This window comes from Felis catus, chromosome D3, assembly GCF_018350175.1.
Source record: "Felis catus isolate Fca126 chromosome D3, F.catus_Fca126_mat1.0, whole genome shotgun sequence".
In the NCBI taxonomy this organism is placed as follows: domain Eukaryota; kingdom Metazoa; phylum Chordata; class Mammalia; order Carnivora; family Felidae; genus Felis; species Felis catus.
The window spans coordinates 78,759,090-78,781,797 of NC_058379.1; the positions used below are offsets into that span (position 1 = coordinate 78,759,090).

The 22,708-nt window shown below is 37.3% G+C and overlaps 1 long non-coding RNA gene across 1 annotated transcript in view; it reads right to left on the reverse strand.

Annotated features, from left to right (window-relative positions):
• LOC123381456 overlaps positions 1–22,708 on the reverse strand; it is a 319,371-nt gene that overhangs the window by 40,622 nt on the left and 256,041 nt on the right. The window contains exon 4 of the long non-coding RNA XR_006588470.1: positions 2,917–2,983. This is a non-coding gene — a long non-coding RNA (uncharacterized LOC123381456). The remainder of the gene's footprint in view (positions 1–2,916; positions 2,984–22,708) is intronic.

Consider the following 22,708-nt stretch of genomic DNA (forward strand, 5'->3'; position numbering starts at 1 on the left):
ATAGACTGTGGACTTCCTGAGAGCAATGGCCAAGTCCTTCCATTGTTGAATCACCAGCACCTGGCACAGCACTAGCATTTAGTAAGTGTGCAATAAACACATAAATACAGATTACAGATACACGTATGTCTTTAAACCCTATGTGTGCTTTTAAAAAATTATTCTTTATGAGTCCACTTGATTTCAATCTTAATTTTTAAAACCTGGAAAGATACTCATCATATATTTTTTGACTTTCAAGGATAGCATTAATTGCAGTATTTCTTTTTAAAATTCCATTTGCTGGGACATCATACCCAGTACATACTGGCTTCCCTTGTTAGAGAAAATTGTGAACTTTTCCCTAATTGCCCTTGCACAGCATATTTTTTTTTTGTTATTTTGTGCCCATAACCCATATATATATTTTTTGTTATTTTTGTCTGATTTAATTGAGTTTTATTTTAAATGAGATGCTTGATCTACATCTCAGTAAGCTGTGCACTAGAGAACAGAGCTGAGCCACAGGCAGGATGGGGGGGGGGGGGGGAGGAATGGCAGGGTGTGTCTAGAACCAGAAAAGAAATAGATTAAATTGGCATCTTAAAATGAAAGGAGAGCATAAAACAGGTACACCTGAAATTGGAATTTTTCATTTTATTATTCTTTATTATTATTCCATTAAGCCTGAGAAAGCTTATAAATTTAATTTGAAAGAATTCTACATTATAAATCCTATACTCATTAACAAAAGTGGTGACTATAATTTTCCAAATCAAATCATTTGGCAAAAATTTGGTTAGCTAGGTCTATATATAATATACTTATTACTTGGGATAGTTTAATGGGTAGTGAAATTCATGTTCTCCATTGCCATTCCTTTGAGTTAACTCAAGAATAGAGAACCCAGAAGTATAATGCTACTTTACAGTCTGTGCACATGAGATGAAGCTAAGGAGAAGTGAACGCAGTTGTAGACCAAATCTTACATACTTTTTAAGAAAAATAAACCACAGTAGTTCTGAGTATCCTCCTAATTTTTGATTTGTAATTTTTGCGTCAACACTGCAGTGAAAATCTGGCATCACAATTATCATCATGATCATTAGTATGTAAATGTTATGTTAACACATAAAATATATGCTCTAACATATAATATCATCATCACCATCACTGCTATTATTTAATAAGTATTTCTCATGTGGCAGGTGTTGTTCTAACATATATTGTACATAAATGGATATGCAGTGAAGAGCAAAACCAGGATTCAGATCCAAGGCAAAACAGCGATTAAGAATGTGGGATATTCCCGGGGCTCAGTCGGTTGGGAGTCTGGCTTCAGCTCGGGTCATGATCTCACGGTTTGTGGGTTCGAGCCCCACGTCACGCTCTGTGCTGACAGCTCAGAGCCTGGAGACTGCTTTGGATTCCGTGTCTCCCTCGCTCTCTGCCCCTCCCCACTCTCTCTCTCTCTCAAAAACAAATAAACGTTAAAAAAAAAAAAAGAACGTGGGATATTCCCTGAAAATTGTCTTATCTCTCTGAGATTTTTCTCTTTGCAGTCTGCTGATGGTGGCGATACATGAACCCATCCTCAGAACACTACTGGATGGTGGTCATCTGTCCTCTGGAGAATCCATTTATTGATTGGAAATCAATTCTCTTCTACAAAAGAAACTTGCATCTTTGACACTTTTCATTGTACCAAAGTTCTTCCTTACAGAGACCTGTTTTCTTAGAGCCCGTTCTTGTTCCTCTAGGACTTTTCCTTTTCAGACCATAGAAGACGCTCTAAAATCTTGTTTGCATGGCAGAGCATCCAAGATTAGAAGACGGCTATTGTTAACTGTCCCTTTATATCTTCCGTTCTTAACCAAAGGACACAACGCTACATTCCTTCTTCACTGTAAGTCTTTTCTGGACATCATCTTAGTTTTCAGTATTCTTTTTTTTTTTTTTTCCTTTTTCAAACTGGAGTATAGTTGACAGACAACGTTGCATTATTTTTAGGTGGACAGTATAGTGGCTCAACTTCTCCGTACGTTATGCTGTGCTCACCACAAGTGCAGCTACCATCTGTCACCATTCAACACTATTACAGTATCATTGACTCTATTCCCTATGCTGTGCCTTTTATTCCCGTGGTTTATTTATTCCACAGCTGGAGACCAATATCTTCCATTCCCCTTTACCCAATTTGCCCCTCCCCACCCCCCCCTTCCCTCTGGCAACCATCGCTTTGTTCTCTGCATGTATAGGTCTGATTCTGCTTTTTTGTTTGTTTATTCATTCATTTTGTTTTTTTAGAATTCCACAAGAGTGAAATCATATGGTACTTGTCTTTGTCAGTCTGACTTATTTCACTTAGCATAATACCCTCTAGGTCAGAGATAAACACTACACTATATTTGTAATTTGACGCGTGAAGTCATACTTTTAGAAATGCAGTAGTGTAGATACCAAGGGTCTTGGTTATCCCAAACCCGTCCGCCTATCTCTTACCACATTTCAGAGTTTCCTTTTAGTCGCCTCTTGCGTTATTTATCATAGTTTATAACTGAACTTAGGAAGGAACAGGGAGAAATAATTCCGTGCCATTCTGTCCAATCTGGGAGTCCCAATCAACTTTTAACTTTATCCTCTTTAAACCTTACCCCTTGTGACCTATTCTATGCTATCATTATGAGCTTTGTCAAATTAAAATCCAGGCTGTACGTCTCCTGATTTAACATTCCAAATTAATCCTCATTGCCTATAGGCTAAGCTTCCAAGTCCTTAGGATGACCGACAAGATTTTTTTGTTTGGTTTTGTTTTGATGTGACCTCTGCCTACCGCAAAACCCTTGTCACTCCAATAACACCTCGCACTTTCGCGTGACAGGGTATTCGCAATACCTTGAAACAACATGGTCATTCTTTACATTAGTACGTCCTTACCTCTTCCCCTGGAATGCTCTCCCTTTCTCTGTCAAGCAGGCTCCGTTTACTAACGTTGAAACCACACCTGTAATTTAAAGGAGAGAAACGTTAACGGAGTATTTGAGGGGCTGAAAGAATAGAAATGAAAGGCAAGCTGATTAAGATACTAATAACGATGGGAGGCAGCCCCTGGAGCACCAAAGGAGGAATGTTCTGAGGAAAAGAGAGCCGTTTCACTTAATGACCAGTTCTCTAAAGTATAATTTAATAAGTGACTCATTTGCGGAATGAAAATCTTTTCAAATTTACTTGTTTCTTATGACTGGTTTAACTTGACCAGTTTCACATTTTTTTCCCCACATGAGATGGTCGATGGTCATGAGATCGAGTTCCACACTGGGTTCTGCACTGAGCTTCATTGAAGCCTGCTTGGGATGCTCCCTCTGCCCCTCCCCCACTCATGCTCTCCCTGTCTCTCCATAAATAAACATTAAAAAAATATGTATATTCATCGAATATATGATCTTGAATATGAATTGTTTTTGCTAATACAATCACCATGAATATGTTATCATAAGATATATAATTTTACAATTTTGTATTTACATATATATTACAAGCAATTACGTGATATAATTATTTTAATATATATTCAATAAGATACTTCCACATTTTTCACGAATATATTTCTAAACTATATTCTACTTGAATATATTTGGCAAATACATTTTTATTAGAAGTATATTCTTCTTATAAACCTCCTCAAGAATAATATATTCATCAAAAATATATCAAAGAATTAGCTTCCTAAGAGTTAATTCTAGTGAAGTTTGACGAAGGAGACGTTTAGCTGTATTGAATGGTGGCAATAATGGAACAGTTTTCCCAGTAACTCATAATTTATGGAGATCACTGAATCTCTGTGGGGTCAGATAGTGCTTTTTGACTGCTAGTATTAATATATTTTCAAACAACTTTTGTTTTGACCTGCAAAGACACTGCATTACTCCTGATCCTACCCACTTTGGTAGAACAGCTTTGAAGTACATGTTTATGATAATCTCCCCATGGGTGTTAGCCAGCCAGAATTCTGGCACAAGTTTCCACATAGGATGGAACTAGACAAGGTATATCACCAAGAGACATAGGCAGATAGGTTAGCAGAAATCTTTGGGAATACACAGGGAATCACAGAACAGCCGTGATTATATCAGACTTTTGTTTAGCATCACTAAGTCGTTCCAAGGGTAAGGGTGACAGATTATGGTTGTTCCATCCCTGAAACGCCAGAAATGTACTGCTCGGTAAGCCACACACCCTGGCCATGCCCACTAATGTTGGCAATCATTTCATTTAGAAAGGACATTAAGTTTCAATATTGTCAAGGGATCTTGCAAGAGTTTTAGCCATGGCAGAGCTGGTAAAAACAGATTAAAAAAAAACTGTAATCACAGCATCTTAAATTATGGTTGCATCATTTTCCTCTAGAGGGCATTTTCCCTATGTCCTAGGGAGCAGACGTGGGGCCGGGAGTTGGGTCTCATAAGTAATTGCTGCGTGCTCCATGACAACTGCTGGACATTGGAGAACCAAGGAGGACAGAGTGTGGTATAAAACTTCAGGCACTTTCTTGTCTTCTGGATGATAATTATTGTACCTTGATGACAGCATGAGCAACTTCCTACTCTGCTGAGCAGGAATCCTCCTCAAATATGAAGCCACAGAACATAACCTTCCAACTGTCTCCTCCAAACAATAAGAAAGATCTGGTCCCTGATGTCAGGCTTTCAGAGAACTCTGAGGGTCAGAATAAAAAGATGCTAAGTTCTGAATGGGACTGGATTCTCTCAGTAATTAAAAATAGAGAATGAGCAAAGAAATATGTAACAAACACACATATGTATACAGTAAGTCATAGTCCAAACCCAAAGGATCATAAACATCAACTAATTCAATTTCCCTATTCATCAGTAAGAGGTTTACTTTCTCTACTAAATATTATATTATTTATGTAATCCATTCTACTAGATATTATGTGAGTAGTGCCAGTGATGCTTTGGGCATAATAACTTGTGCACTGTGTTGTTTCTTAAGATGTCTGAATGGATGAAGAGGTGGGCATCTTCTAAGTCACAGGCCTCCCCTGAGGCCTGTAGCTTCCTATTCTTCTGTCTTGTACTGAACCACAAGAACATACTGCAATGCTAAGGTTAGATGACTTAAAACTGATCTTTGATAGATTCAGGAGTTCCTAAAGAATCTGTCAGCACTTCAAGACTTTATCAGAGTGTCAATTAGAAGTAAATAAAATGCTAAATAATAGATATTTCTGGTTAACTGAATGATAAATACAATACATTTGGAGCACATTGTTTAGCCCACTTTTTTTTTTCACTCATTATTATCTAGGGAAGAAAAAAAGGGAGATAGAAAAACGATGAAATGGACCAAAGATTCCTTCTAAGCTCTATTCCTCAACAGTTCTCTGCATATCATCTTAAAATAAGGCAGCTCAGTACATTTCTGAAAGTTCAGAATCATTTTTCCAGTGCTGCTTTGGGCTTCTGTTATGGGGGCCGCTAGCTTGAAATTACAAAGAAAATAAATCATGATTAGTTATTTAAACATAAAAGAGATACTTGCGGCTTAGAGGCTTAGAGCTAAATAATACTACTCTGCTAAATAACTCAGATGTTGAAAAAATAAAAAAGCAAAAGGTCATTTACTTCCACTGCCACCACTAAGGTGACATTAATATTCAAAGGCCCAATGTCAATAATAGAAATGTCTTCAGCACTGAGACCTGGACTGCATGGGAGGATTGCATTTCTGCAATTAAAATATGTGCAAGAAAAACCAAAGCAGGTCTCTCCCATGTCACTGGAAGAGCGCAGATGATAAATGTGAGGAAACAGAAGATCATAAACTTAGGATTATGTGATTTGCAGTCCTGATGTGATGACGAGCATACTTCTGACCTCAGTCTGTCAGTATGGTTTTTAATCTTGGCCAATCCATTTGTTTCATCAGTTGAACGAGTGCCAAAAGAAACGTATTCCTTCTTATCTTTCGTGTACAGTCTACACTGAAGGCAATTTTATTGAGTACCCAGGGTACCTAGAAGGAGAGATTTACATGGACTACATTTAATGGACTCTCAAGTCACCCAAATAATGGCGGCCATTATCATGTGGCTGTTAAATCATGTTGTCTATGAACAGTGTTTTGATATACTGACCAGGGTTATGAGACTTCAAGAACAGTGATGTGCTCTGGAAAATTAATACTAGCCATTTTAGGGCTAATTCTAATTTGCTTCATATTTCTATGTTCAGCAGAGTATTGGATCTTTCTAAAGCCATCTTAGATAAAGTTTCTCATATTTTAAGTAGATAGGGCAAAAACATCCTTTGTAACAGTTGAACAGTTGAGAAGAATTGTTCTCTGTTTTCTAAAATGTTTGAAAGATTTGAGTAAGGTCTAATATAGAAAACTCTATACTTTTCTATTTATGTGGAAAAGAAACTAGTGAATCTATAGTCAAAGAAATAAAGGTGACAGAAAAAACTTTAAAATGGCTCATTCTATTTTAATTCTTCCTTTTTATTAATTATTATTTTTTTAAATAATAGTTTCTACATTCTACTATGGCTTTTTAAACTTAGCTATTGACTTAATAGTTCTTTTAAAACTGTGGCCATAGGGTCAAACCACAACTTAAATATTAGTCACACTGTACCTAAGTGTATAGCTAAGTATATAATTAATATCTTCTTATCAAAAATGAACATTTATTATTTCCTGTTGTTAACTGTGTGAAGATTATCTACCAAATTCAGATGCATAGGAACCAAAATTGAGGAATGCATACAGAAGTCAAACACATCTCCTTCACATTGGCCAAATATGATATTTCTAATTACATATTGTGTAATAAATCATTCTCAAACCTAGTGGTTACATTAAAAAATTATTTTTAAACATTTATTTATTTTTGAGACAGAGAGAGACAGAGCATGAACGGGGGAGGGTCAGAGAGAGAAGGAGACACAGAATCTGAAACTGGCTCCAGGCTCTGAGCTGTCAGTACAGAGCCCGACGCAGGGCTCGAACTCACGGACCCTGAGATCATGAACTGAACCAAAGTTGGACGCTTAACCGACTGAGCCACCCAGGTGCCCCTGGTGGTTACATTTTTTTTTTATTCCCACAAATCTGCACCCTGGGCTATCTCTACTTAATTTTGCATTAGCTAAGGTGACGAAGAGCCTGGAATCTAGTATCTTGTAAGCTTGCTTCCTCGCATCTAATGCATGGATTAAAGAGATTCAAACAGCTGGGTGATACAGCATCATAGCCTGTAACATTTTAGAAGATTTATTGTGAATGATATCAACCATTTGTTTGGTCAAACACAGAGAATGCACAAAACCCGGACTAGATACACTCTTGGGGCACAGGAAATAGTATCTGTGGTGTGGGGAGTAAAACCCTAATTGAAAGTTCTGACTACTTAGCGTTCTCTCCCTCCACTACTATTCTAACATATGACTTAGTAAAATCCATTTCAAATTGAAAGGCCCTATGAAAAAAATCAGTAATAATTAGAAAGGAAATAATAGGATTTGAAACTAAATATAATTCAAAAAGTAAGAGACATAAAAACAAAATGAAGATAAACATATCAGAAAAATTGTCACAGGATTTAGAAGAAAATATTAGGACATTTCCATAACTCATAGATTTCTTAGAAAAAAGAAAACTGAAATAGATCTAAAGACATATATCAAAAACAGGATAAAGATAGAAAGTGGAGTGCTGAATTAGAAAATAAAAGGTTACATTGTTACTAAAATCAATGCTACTTTAGAGGCAACAAAAAGTAACATAGATAATGGTAAAAGTACAGACAAGGCAAGGCTAGACTTGAACAAACTCATGCAAAATTAGGTGGAAAAAAGTTAGCAGTAAAATAATGAACAGGAAAAATAAAATATATAAAAGACATGAAGAAATAGGATGTGTGCATAGTTATATGATTAAAGAAGAGAAAAAATAAGCACTTGAATTTTTTTTTCTTTGAAGCTGGGAAGGTTTGTTTGTTTCTTTATTTTTAATTAATTAATTTAAACTCAAGTAACTTAACATACAGTGTAATACTGATTTCAGAAGTAGAACCCAGTGATTCATCACTTAATATGTAACACCCAGCGCTCGACCCGACCAGGGACCTCCTTAATGCCCAACACCCATTTAGCCCATTCCATCACTCCCCTTCCCTCCAGCAGCCCTCAGTTTGTTCTCTTGTGGTTTGCCTCCCTCTATGTTTTTATCTTATTTTCCTTCCCTTCCCTTATGTTCATCTGTTTTGTTTCTTAAATTCCACATATGAGTGAAATCATAGGATATTTGTCTTTCTCTGCTGACTTATTTCACTCAGCATAATACATTCTAGTTCCAACCACATTGTTGCAAATGGCAAGATTTCATTCTTTTCGGTCACCAAGTGTGTGTATATATGTATAATATCTTCTTTTTCCATTCATAAGTAGATGGACATTTGGGCTATTTCCATAATTTAGCTATTGTTGATAGTGCTGCTATAAACATTGGGGTGCAAGGACCTCTTCAAATCAGCATTTTTGTATCCTTTGGATAAATACCCAGTAGTGAAATGCTAGGTCATAGGGTAGTTCTAGTTTTAAGTTTTTGAGGAACCTCCATACTGCTTTCCTGAGTGGATACACCAGTTTGCATTCCCACCAATAGTGCAAAAGGGTTCCCCTCTCTCTGCATCCTCACCAACATCCGTTGTTTCCTGAGTTATTAATTTTAGACATTCTGACAGGTGTGAGGTGGTATCTCATTGTGGGTTTGATTTGTATTTTTCTGATAAGGAATGATGTTGAGCATCTCTTCATGTATCTGTTAGCTACTTGGATGTCTTCTTTGGAAAATGGTCTATTCATGTCTTATGCCCATTTCTTCAGTGGATTATTTGATTTTGGGGTGTTTGATTTTGGGGTGTTGAGTTTGGTAAGTTCTTTGATAAGATTTTGGATACTATCTCTTTGTCTGATATATCATTTGCAAATATCTTCTCCTATTCCATTGGTTGCCTTTTAGTTTTGTTGATTGTTTCCTTCACTATGCAGAAGCATTTTATCATGATGAGGTCCCAATAGTTCATTTTTGCTTTTGTTTCCCTGTCCTTCAGAGACATGTCTAGTAATAAATTGTTGCAACTGAGGTCCAAGAGGTTGCTGCTGGTTTTCTCCTCTAGGATTTTGATGGCTTCCTATATCACATTTAGGTCTTTCAATCATTTTGAATTTATTTTTGTGTATGGTGTAAAGAAAGTGGTTTCATTTTACTGCATGTCGCTGTCCAGTTTTCCCAGCACCATTTGCTGAAGAGATTGTCTTTATCCCATTGGATATTCTTTCCTGCTTTGTTGAAGATTAGTTGGCCATACATTTGTGGGTCCATTTCTGGGTTCTCTATTCTGTTCCAGTGATCTATGTGCCTGTTTTTGTGTCAGTACCATACTTTCTTGATGATTACAGCTTGGTAATACAGCTTGAGGTCTGGAATTGTCATGCCCTCAGCTTTGGTTTTCTTTTTCAACAACTTTGACTATTCAGAGTCTTTGCTGGTTCCATACAAATTTTATGATTGTTCTAGCTCTATGAAGGATGCTGGTGTTATTTTGATAGAAATTGCATTGAATGTGTAGATCACTTTGGGTAGTATAGACATTTTAACAATATTTGTTCTTCTAATCCATAATTATGGAATGTTTTTCCATTTCTTTGTGTCTTCTTCAATTTCTTTCATAAGCATTCGATAGTGTTTAGCACACAGATCTTTCACCACTTTGGTTAGGTTTATTCCTAGATGTCTTATGGCTTTTGGTGCAATTATAAATGGGATTGATTCTTTGATTTCTTTCTGCTTCTTCATTACTGGTGTATAGAAATGAAACCAATTTCTGTACATTGATATTGTATCCTGTGACTTTGCTGAATTCATGTATCAGCTCTAGCAGTTTTTTTGGTGGAGTCTTTCGGGTTTTCCATGTAGAGTATCATGTCATCTATGAAGAGTGAAAGCTTGACTTCTTCCGTGCCAATCTGTATGCCTTTTATTTTTGTTGCCTGAGTGCTGAGGCTAGGATTTCCAGTACTATGTTGAACAACAGTGATGAGAGTGGACATCCCTGTTGCGTTCCTGACCTCAGGGGGAAAGTTATCATCATTGAGGATGATATTAGCTGTGGGTCTTTCATATATGGTCTTTATGATGTTGAGGTATATTCCTTATATCCCTACTTTTTTGAGGGTTTTTACCAAAAAGGGATGCTGTATTTTGTCAAATGCTTTAGCTGCATCTATTGAGAGAATAATATGGTTCTTTTCCTTTCTTTTATTAATGTGGTGAATCACGATTGATTTGTGAATATTAAACCAGCCCCGTAGTCCTGGAATAAATCCTGTTTGAACACGGTGAATAATTATTTTAATGTACTGTTGAATTCAATTTGCTAGTATCTTGTTGAGAATTTTTGCATCCATTTTCATCAGGGATATTGGCCTATAATTCTCCTTTTTAGTGGGTTTTTTGTCTGGCTTTGGAATCAAGGTAATGCTGGCTTCACAGAATGAGTTTGGAAGCTTTCCTTCATTTCTATTTTTGGAGCAGTTTGAGAAGAATAGGTATTAACTCTTCTTTAAATGTGTGGTAGAATTCCCCTGGGAAGTCATCTGGCCCAGGATGCTTGTTTGTTGGGAGATTTTTGATAACTGATTAAATTTCTTTGTTCAAATTTTCTATTTCTTTCTGTTTCAGTTTTAGTAGTGCATGAGTTTCCAGGAATTTATCTATTTCTTCCGAATTACTCAGTTTTTTGGCATATAAATTTTCATAGTATTCTAATTGTTTGTATTTCTATGGTATTGGTTGTGATTTATCTTCTTTCATTCATTATTTTATCTATTTGGGACATTTCTCTATTCTTTTTAGTAAGTCTGGCCGGGAATTTATCAATTTTTTTTATTATTTCGGAGAACCAACATTTAGTTTCATTGATCTGTTCTACTGGGTGGGTTTTTGTTGTTGTTGTGGTTATTGTTTCTATATCATTTATGTCTGCTCAATCTTTATTATTTCTCTTCTTCTGCTGGATTTAGGCTTCATTTGCTGCTCCTTTTCTAGATTCTTTGGGACTCAGGTTAGATTGTGTATTTGGGACCTTTCTTGGTTCTTGAGATAGGCCTGAATTGCAATGTGTTTTCCTCTTAGGGCTGCCTTTGCTGCATCCCAAAGGTTTGGACTGTTGTGTTTTCATTTTCATTGGCTTCCATAGTCTTTTTTTTTAATTCTTATTTAATTTCCTGGCTAACCCATTCATTCTTAAATAGGATGTTCTTTAACTTCCATGTATTTGAGGGCTTTCCAAATTTTTTCTTGTGGTGATTTCAAGTTTCATAGCATTGTGATCTGAAAATATGCATGGTATGATCTTGATCTTTTTGTACCTGTTGAAGGATGATTTGTGACCTAGTATGTGATCTATTCTGGAGAATTTTCCATGTGCACTCATAAAGGATGTGTATTATGCTGCTTTAGGATGAAATGTTCTGAATAGATCAGTTAAGTCCATCTGGTCCAGTGTGTCATTCATAGTCATTGTTTCCTTGTTGATTTTCTGCTTAGATTATCTGTCCATTGCTGTAAGTAAAGTCTTCTATACTATTATGGTATTATTATCAATGAGTTTCTTTATGTTACTAATTGACTTATATATTTTGGTTTTCCAGTTGGGGACATAAGTATTTACAATTGTTAGATCTTCTTGATGGATAGATACTTTAATTATGATATAATGCCCTTCTTCATCTCTTGTTATAGTCTATTTTAAAATCCACTTTGTCTGATATGAGTATGGCTACTCCAGCTTTCATTTGACATCCATTAGCATGATAGATGGTACTCCATCCCCTCACTTTCAATCTGCAGGTGTCTTTAGTTCTAAAATGAGTCTTTTGTAGGCAACATATAGATGAGTCTTTTTTAAATCTATTCTGATAATCTATGTCTTTGATTGGAAAATGTAGCACATTTACATTCAAAGTAATTATTGAAAGTTATGAATTTAGTGCCATTGTATTACCTGTAGAGTTGGTCTTTCTAGTGATGTTCTTCAGTCAGTTGTAGTCTTTGTTGCTTTGGTCTTCCTTTTTTTCCTCCAGAGCATCCCCCTTAAAATTTCTTGCAGAGTTGGTTTAGTGGTCACAAACTCCTTTAGTTTTTGTTTGTCTGGGAAAGCCTTTATCTCTCCTATTCTGAATGACAGCCTTGCTGGATAACAAATTCTTGGCTGCATATTTTTCCCATTCAGCACATTAAATGTTTCCTGCACTTCTTTCTGACCTGTCAAGTTTCAGTGGATAGGTCTGCTACTAACCTTATGTGTCTACTCTTGTAGGTTAAGGATCTTTTGTCCCTAGCTGATTTCAGAATTCTCTTTGTATTTTGCAAGTTTCACTATGATATATCTTGGTGTTGACCTGTTTTTGTTGCTTTTGAGGGAACTTCTTTGTGCTTCTTGGACTTGAATGCTTGTTTCCTTCCCCAAATTAGGGAGGTTCTCAGATATTATTTGTTCAAATAAACCTTCTGTCCTATTTTCCTGCTGTTCTTCTGGGCCTCCTATGATACAGATATTGTTTTACTTTATGGAATCACTAAGTTCTCTAAGTCTCCCATCATGATCTAATAGTTTCCTTTTCTTCTGCTTTTCAGCTTCATTATTTTCCATAATTTTATCCTCTGTCACCCATTTTCTCCTCTGTTTCTTCAATCCTCATTGTGACTGTAACCAGTCAGTTCTGCATCTCAGCTATAGCATTTTTTATTTCAGCCTGATTACTTGTTAGGACTTTGATCTCTGCAGCAAGGGTTTCTCTGGTGTCTTCTATGCTTTATTTTCAAGCCCAGCTAGTAGTTTTAGGCCTGTTGTTCTAAATTCTCGTTCAGATATATTGCTCATATCTGTTTCGAGCAAGTCCCTGGCTATGATTTCTTCTCGACCTTTATTTTGGGGAAAATTCCTGTGTCTTATCATTTTGGCCAAGTTTCTGTCTTTTGTGTGTTTTAAAAGCTTGGTATGGGGGCGCCTGGGTGGCTCAGTCGGTTAAGCATCCGACTTCGGCTCAGGTCATGATCTCACGGTCTGTGAGTTCGAGCCCCGCATCAGGCTCTGTGCTGACAGCTCAGAGCCCGGAGCCTGCTTCAGATTCTGTGTCTCCCTCTCTCTCTGACCCTCCCCCATTCATGCTGTCTCTCCCTGTCTCAAAAATAAATAAATGTTAAAAAAAAATTAAAAAAATAAAGCTTGGTATGTATCCTGCACCTGAGAATACTGCTATATTATAAAGGGGGTCATACACTATCCAGGACCTGGCACTCCAAGAAGTGTTTCTAGTGTATGTTGTGTCCACTCTACGGTTGCATTTTGGCTTTTCTTTCCCACTGGTCAGTTCTCTCCAAAGCTCCTCCTTGCTTGCAGTGGGGAGTATTTGGAACTTTAACTAGGAGTGCTCTGATTTCTTGGTTGAATTAAGCTTGGAAGAAAGGGGGGAAAGCCTGACCTCCAAAAAAGAGAAAAGGAAAGGGAACAACAACAACAAAAACAGAGGCTCAAACACTATAAAGCTGATTCCAAAGGAAAAGAAAGGACAAAAAAGAATAGAAGAAGAAAGAAAGCAAAAGGAAAAGAATAAAAAGACTGCTGCAGAGAGAGAGAGAGAGAGAGAGAGAGAGAGAGAGAGAGAAGAGGAAAAGAAAAAAACAAACAAACAGGAATCTATGAGCCTGATTCCAAAAGAAAAAAAGAAGAAGAAAAGAAAGAAAAGAAAAAGTAAGTTTGGTCCTATAGTCCACCAGAACTGTAGGTGTCATTTTGAAGCACTCGATTTTCAGTACACGTGGTACACATGGGGTGCTGACTGTGCTGGTCTTCTGGAGGAGAGACCCACTCTGCTGGCTCCACCGTGTTGGTGATGGGGGAGAAATGGCACCACTCCAATCGCTCCTGCCCAGACAGGGGATCTCACACCCCCTGATGTTCAGGCAGCCCTCACAGAATAGCCAGGGCAGGCAGCTCACCTTGCATCACTACTCTTATACATTTTTTCTTTCATGCATAGCTAGGATTCAAAACCTGAAGTCTTAAAGGACCTGGCACCATGCAGATCTGCCCTCCTCCTCTGGAGTAGAGCCCCTCCACGCTGTGTCTCAAGCCCTCTGTCTCTGAAAACAGTTCCATGCCTGCACAGTGGGTGGAAGTATGGTGTAACAATGCTAAAAGCAGCAAAGATTATATTCCCTCTGGGTGTGCCTCTGCCCTCTGCTGATGAAAAGCCTTTGGCTGGTGCCCGCGGGGTCTTTTGTCCTTCATAAGTACTCTTCCATAAGTACTTCCATAAGTACTCCATAAGAACCCTCTTCCATAAGTACTCCAGGAAGGGGAATGTTCTCTCCCAGTGCACCTCAGAGATCACTACACCACACTATGCACTCTGGGGCCAGTACCCTCCTCCCCAGGGATGTGCACCACAGCTCTGCTCCAGAGAAAGTCATGCATTTCTAAAACCTCATAGTCTGAGCTCCAAACCCTGTTTGCAAAACAAAAACAAACAAAAACAAAAACAAAAACAAAAACAAAAAAAAAAAGAAACCAACAAAACCTGCACTCAGTTACTTCTTGCTCCCCAGTCCATGGTCCAGAGAGGGTTTTCTTCTTGTGTAAACTTGATGCCACACTTTCTCAACCCCTTTTTTTCTCTCCCTTTTGTCTTTCCATGGAAAGGGTTCTCTCCCCTCTGCAGCACCTCCATTTTTCTCTCCTCCAATTCACTTCCATGAACCTCCCAGCTGGCACACTGTCTCCCTCCAATTGTGGAAATCTTTATGCCACTCCACAGATCAATTTCCTTGGTGTTCCAAGTGATCTCACCTCCATACAGCTGTGTTTGAGGGACAAGGAAAGCCCAGGATCCCCCTACTTCTCCTCCATCTAGTACATGAATTTTTTCCTGAAGTATAGGAAAACCTGAATTTTCAAGAAAAAAGTACAGTGTGAGGGAGAAAATGACATGCAATAATTACTAATAACATATATTGTAGTGACATTAGAAAAATAAAACACCTTTGAGGATAAAGAAGGAATCCAAGGGGCATCCAAAAAAGAAAAACCATGTCACTTATCCAAGAGGAAATATCAGAGTGATATCAACATTCCAAGTAGCACATATTAATACTGAGTCACATGTCCAAAGAAACAAAAGTTTAATTTAGTAGAGTTTCATACTTGGCCATATGTCATTCAAATATTCTGGCATATAGAAGAATCTGAAGAATAACACAACCATCAAATTTAAAAGAAACAAGAAACAACCTACCCAAATACAAGTGACAAGCAATAAATGCAATCAGTCAAAATAAATAAAAATTAAAAGAACCAGAGTAATAGAAGCTTCAACTTAGGATATAGAAATCTGTGAAATGATAATTTCTATATTAATAACAAGCGAAATCAGACTATCTTTAAAACCATAACTTCTCTTGAAATCCTTGAAAGGCAGAGGTCTCAGAGTAACTAGCTCTAAATCTAAAGGAAACAAGGACCTCCAAGAGAAAGGAAGGTGAGCACTGGATTACCTAGGGCAAAGCATGGGAAGAGAATGGGGATGCCATACAAATCGGTAAGAATTTGGCTAAAAATTTTAATAGACTGCTAGAGGCCAAGTATGGGATGGTATGAGATTACAGAAGCTCTAGAAGCCACAGACACGGGGTTATTTGCATTTACTAGCAAATCCTTCTCTGTGGACTTCTGTAGGTGCTCAAGAGAAAGATAGGGGCAACAAGGAAACTGGAGAATGCCTCCCACGGGTCCGGGCTTCGGGAAGGAAGACAGAAACCACTACTGGAAGACCCATTTTCTTCTCCCAATGGAACAAAAAACTTAAGTCCTGGTGAAGGAAGGCAAACTCTTTGGTCCCCAAGACACATGTGAAGACCCATTGCAGCTGTTGGAATGAAAGAGAGAGAGAGAACCTCTATCTTAGGGGAAGGGCAGAAAAATATCCTGGTTTCAAAACTTAAGAGAATCCTTCCCGCTATGAGAGAAGTGAAATCACTGAGAAAGCCCTACCCAAAGGACCAGGGTGCTGGTGGACTGAGGCTGAATCAGGAAAACCTTCCCTTATGCTTTACACACTGTTGTAGAAACTGTTAATTCTTCAATACCCAGCCCAAATACCCCATGTTATGTTCGTCTCATTTCCTCCTATCATAGTCATTCATTCTTTTATTCAACAAATATTTGGGAATATGCTATATGTCTTTAGACATGAGGTTGCATCTGTGAACAAAATAGAGAAATCCTTTGCCTTCAAAGTGCTTACATAGGAGACACAGAAATAACCAAGTTCATAATGCCCAGCAGTAAAGAAGAGTAAAGCACTAGAAGTGGTTACAGTTAGAGGGAGAGTGAATTTAGCTAGGATAGTCAGTAAGGCCTCACTGAGGAATGACATTGAAGTTACCATCTAGAAGAAGTCAGACATCAAGGGAGGGAATTATCCAGGGAAAGCTCTTTCCTGATAGATGAAAAACTGAAAAGGTTCTCATGCTGAGATACACTGAAGACACAAAAAAGAGGCCAGTGCGGTGAAGTCAGGTAAGCAAAGGGAAGCACAACTGATTCCTTCATATAACTTTTACCTAACCCTCTCCCTTGCACGTTGCAGCTACTACGTGAAAGCATGTTGTGTGCTTTGGCTAACACTGGCACAGCCTGGCTTGTATTATGGTCCTCTCCTAACCTATAAACTGGGAAGGACCTTGTTTTATTTATTCTTTTTGAACCTTCAGTGCCCGACACTAAATGTTAGCTCAATTAAAGTCCAACTAACAGTAGCACTGGTATATTAAAACACACCATTTTCTAAAGCAGAAAAAAGAAAAACTTCAGCCTTAAGATTGAAGAAAGGGGGCGCCTGGGTGGCGCAGTTGGTTAAGCGTCCGACTTCAACCAGGTCACGATCTCGCGGTCCGTGAGTTCGAGCCCTGCGTCAGGCTCTGGGCTGATGGCTCAGAGCCTGGAGCCTGTTTCCGATTCTGTGTCTCCCTCTCTCTCTGCCCCTCTTCCATTCATGCTCTGTCTCTCTCTGTCCCAAAAATAAATAAATGTTGAAAAAAAAATTAAAAAAAAAAAAGATTGAAGAAAGTTCTTTTCTTCAATCCCGAGTAAACCAATGATGAGTTGCTTCTCCTGGAAGCACCACTTATTTCCTTTGTCCACCCCACTTATGAAACCAGTTCTGGGTCATTACGAACTTCTGCCATCATGGCAAGAATATATCTTAGCTGACCCAGATGGCCTGCTATATCCATGTAACAATTTTAATCTTTGTACAATTACCAAAGCAAGAACTGAAAGATAGATTGAGACTGAAACTGATTCTGTTCTTGAAGAACTTTTGAATTTTTGGTTTAGAAGACACCACGATTCTCTGGAATGGGTCTACATCTCAGAAAACTGCAATAATTAGGGTCCCACTGTTGGATTTCTGCTCAATCCATAGCAATCTCTCCTTAACTCCCACTACTCAAAGGTGAACAGTTGGTCAAATAATTTAGTGTCTTTGGTAGCCAATACAGGTGAAGGAAATAACCAGTATGCTGCCTATCATTAATCAGTTTCCTTATTTTCTAGTGGAGGGATGTCTATCAGATGAAACCTCATCTCTTATCACTCCAGCCTTCCATCACCCACAGGATTCTGGTGATCAGACACTGACAAACGTATCTTTAATTGAAAATACAGCAGATTCTGTGAATTTGGCTCTTTGCTCTCTTCCCCTGCCTCTCTCAAAACAGGGATTCACATTTCTTACCAGAAAGAGAAAAGAAGGTACCAGAAAGAAAAAGAATAGTGGTACATATTCATATATTCATGTGTGATACTTTACAGAATCAGAATTCTCAACGAATATTATAAAGGGAGGTCAGATAGTTTAGCTTTGATACAAGAAACCATTTTAAAATTCTAATTAGATGGAAAAGGAATATGGTTTTTAAATTAAATTCTGCAATCACTTCAGTTTAAAATTTCCCTTTTGTTAAATAATAATAATAAAAAAACCCTAATGCAGTGTGCTAATACTGATACTTTTTTATCTACCAAGTTCCAAACAACTGCTGATTAAGAGAATGAAATTTCATCATAAGAGGGAAATTTAATGAGTTCTCATGAACAATTAAAAAGATTATTTGCATATTTTTAGCCTATTGGAGGAAAAAATACCAAGCAGGAAAGGTTTAGCAATAATCACATGCTGAGAAGGAGTGGAAAGGGAAACATTAAATGCTTTTCTTTCCTCCTGAAGCCATGGATAGCATTTCAGGAGGCTTATTAGCATGCACATTGAAGTGACCTGATTTGCCAGTCCTCTCTGCACTTAGGCAGGTGTTTATTACAGGTGGTCCATCATTGGTATTTTTATCTCTCTAAGAAAAATCTGGAATATAGAGAGGACCCAGGCCCAATTATATTCATGATAGTATATAACAGCAGTGGGAAGAAGGAAATTACCCCCAAACAAAGCTTGAGAAACGTTTGACAAGCTCTCTTTGGAGAGTCTATTTCATGACATTTACTCTTTGTCACCCAGTATCTGGTACACAGAGCCACCAAAAACATCTGTACCTGAAGTCAAGGCAGGAGAGGTACGGAGCTGAAAAGAATATGAGCTTTAGATTCAGAAATGGCCAGCCACTTACTACCAAGTGACTCCAAACAAGACATTTTTTTACATTGCCAAAAGATCACACATGTGTGGGGTTGTAATAACATCTACATTTTAGGGTTGTGATGATCAGGAAAAAAATGCATTGTTTTTTCAGTACAGTTTCCTATATATAGAAGGCACTCATTGCTTGGCAGCTAGGACATAAAACATTTAAATAATAATATAGATCCATTAGCAGACAAGCAGCACATCATTAATGGGAGAATACTCAAGTGAGTATCTAAAATGTGAGAAAACAATGTAGTCAATAGAGTCATCTTTGATTCTGAAGACCACAATGATTTCTGTTACCCTGTACCTTCTACCTGCACTTTTAATGAACCCTGACATTGGAATGACTATGCTTCTTTCAATAAGAAACAGGCAAACGTAAAACCCTGGCACATTCCCTGTGGCATGTGCTTTCACTGTCCCACATCTCGTTCCCTCTGCTCGTTTTTATTTCCGCCACAGCTCTGGTGGGCCGTGATGCTATGCTGACATTGTCCCACCCAGAGGTGCACTGCCCGGCTCTGTTTGCCTCACAGCTTTCTCAGGAGCCAGTAGCCCTTTCGGACTACACAAACATAGCCTGTAACTGCAAGATGAGAGGCATGGGAGGGTATAGTCAATGTCTCAGGCAACCTTCAACTAGTGGGAATAGGAGCCAGTAGAAAAATCTTTCCAGCCTCCCATGAGTTGGAAGGAACATTCTGGAAAGCATGGCGTCATCTGTCAAAGAAACTTCCTGTTTCAGGCTCCATCTTCAGGGGTGCCCAAATTAAGCCACTTTTCAAAGATGGGATGGGTATCAGGTGTAATTTAGTTTTGGACACACTCAAAAGGCACACATAACTTGGATATATTGTAATTTGAATAAGAAAGTGGGTATCGCTTTTCACAAAATCTTTTATACAGATGAAAGATGTGTGGTAAAAGAGGTGACGGACAGATCGTCAGGAGAAAAACATTCGGGAAGCAACATTTGTCAGTTGTACAGTACCTCTCACTCATTTAATATGGTGTTATGTACAGAGAGGTAATGAACTCTTACGAGATACCAGAGATGAAAATGCAGAAGAGAATCTTGGTGGACAATACACTTTACAATTTTCTTTTCTTAGATAATGCGCTCCAGGATGAATTTTATATTTCTAGATGAAAAAAATATGTCATTTGCCAACACCTATGCTAATAGTACCAGAATTTTTAACTTTTCATTGTGAAAGATTTTCTAGATACATGAAATATACAGATGAATATAAGGAATCCCATGTAACGATAACCCAGCTTCAACATTTGCCAACAATTTATTATTCTTAATGTTATCTATTCTCTCATTTTTCCTTGAGTATTTTAAAGCATCTCTAAGACATCATATCATTTTATCCATAAATAGTTCGGTATTTATCCCTGCCAAATAAGGGCATGATTTTACCTAACCGCATGCCATCGTCATGCCTAACAAAATTAATATTAGTATCTTAATACTAATATTAGTATCTTAATAAAATCTTATATTGAGTCCTCATTAAATTCTCCACTTGTCTCAAAAATGTCTTTTATGGTTAACTCATTTGAATTAAGATCCAAAAAAGGTTCTACATTATATTTGATTGTTACACTTTTTAAATATCTTATGATTTATTACAGTTCCTCTTTCACATTAAAAATAAGTTTATTGAGCTATAATTAAGGTATAATAAAAGGTACAGGTTTTAAATGAACATTTTAGGAATTCTGAGGAACATATACATTAGGATAACACTCCAATCAATATGTGGAATATTTTCACCATGCTAGAATGTTCTCTAATGTTCCCTTGTAATCACCACCCTACCCCACGACAACTGAGACAACCATTAGTAAGATTTCTAACATCATAGCTTCGTTTGACTCTTCAAGAACGACATATAAATAAAATGGTAGGATGTGTACTCTTTGTGACTGGCCTTTTCTTCTCTCAACATGCTACTGAGATTTATCCGTGCGGTTGCTTTATCAGTATTACTACCGGAGACTAGTAGTCCGCTGAGTAAGTAGGTCACTATTGGTTTATCTATTCACCCTAAATAAAGCTGCCCTGAATATTCTTCTACAGTATTTTGTGGATTTTTTTAAAATTTCTCTTAGACAATACCTAGGAATTACCTAAGGAATTCCTTAGGTAATTTTTTTTATGTGTGTGATTTTTTTTAATGTTTATTTTATTTTTGAAACAGAGAGAGACAAAGCATGAATGGGGGAGGGTCAGAGAGGAGACATGAATCTGAAACAGGCTCCAGGCTCCCAGCTGTCAGCACAGAGCCCAACGCGGGGCTCGAACTCACAAACCACAAGATCATGACCTGAGCCGAAGTTGGCCGCTTAACCCACTGAGCCACCCAGGCGCCCCGGTAAGTGTGTGTTTTAACTTTATAGAAAAAAATCACAAAACTGTTTAATAAAGGGCTAGTGTTTTAAATTTCCACAAGTAATATATGAGCGTTCATGCTGTTCCACACCTTTATCAAATTTGATGTTTCAATCTTTTAAAAATTTGGCCATTCTAATGGGGGTCTAATGGTAACATATTCTGTTTTAAATTTTTATTAAAAAAAATTAAATATTTATTTACTTGAGAGAGAGAGAGAGAGAGAGAGAGAGAGAGACAGAGAGAAAAGGAGACACAGAATCTGAAGCAGGCTCCGAGCCCAACGCAGGGCTGGAACCCACAAGCAGCAAGATCATGACCTGAGCTGAAGTTGGACACCCAACCGACTGAGCCACCCAGGCACCCCTCAATTTTTGTTTATGATGGCTAATGATGTTAAAGCCTTATTATGTACTTATTGGTCATTCTGTTTTCTTTTCTAAATTGTCTGAATTCTTTTGTCTCTTTTTATTTTGTCTTCTGCTTCATATGTTCTAAAAGTTGTTTATATATACTGGATTCAAGTCATTTGTAAGATATCTGTATTGCAAAAATTGTCACCCACTCTGTGGCTTGCCTATTCATTTTCTTTTTTTTTTCTTGAAGAGTAAATGTGTTAAGTGTGTTAATGAAACCCAATTTATCATTTTTCTTCTTTAATTATAGTGCCTTTGTGTCCCTTTTAAAGAGAGTATTGCCTACTCTCTGTTACAAAAATATTCTCTTCTTTTTTCTTACAGTTTTATAATTTTAGCTTTTACATTTAGATCTGTGATCTATCTCAAATTATCTTTTTTGCATGTATGATTTGAGAATGGAATTAAATTTCTTTTTCTTTTTTTAAAAAAAGTTCTTTTTATTTCTAAAATAGATATCTAGTTTCTCCAGAATCAGTGGTTGAAAGACTATACTTTCTCCCATTGAATTAACTTGTTGCCATTGCGAAAATCAATCTATATGTGGATCTGTTTCTGAACTCCCAGTTCTGTGGCACTGATCTATCTGTCTCCATGTACATCAGTATTTAAACTGTCTTGTTTCCTGTTACTTTATTTTGAGTCTTGAAATCAGGTTGGTGAACGTCTCACACTTTTGCCTCCTTTATCAATATTGTTTTTGACTGCTTTATGTCCTTTGCATACCCATATAAGTTACAGAGTTAACTTATTAGTTTCTATAAAATAGCCCAAGAGAATTTACACTGGGGTTGTAGTGAATAAATACCGATGAATTTATGTAGAATTCATGTCTGAGTATCAGTACTGAATCTTTCAATCCATGAACATGGTATATCAGTTTACTTAGGTCTTCCTTTATTTATTTCATCAATGTTTTGTAGCTTTCAGTTTTTGGGTCTTACACATATTTTACTAACTTTATGTTTAAAATAGTTGATTGGTTTTGCTACAGTTTACAAATAATAGCTTTACTGTATTTTCCAATTAATTGTTGCTTGTGTATAGAACTACAATTGATTTTTGTATATTGGATACTGCAATCTTGGCATATTCAACTATTAGTTCTAGTGGAGTTTTGT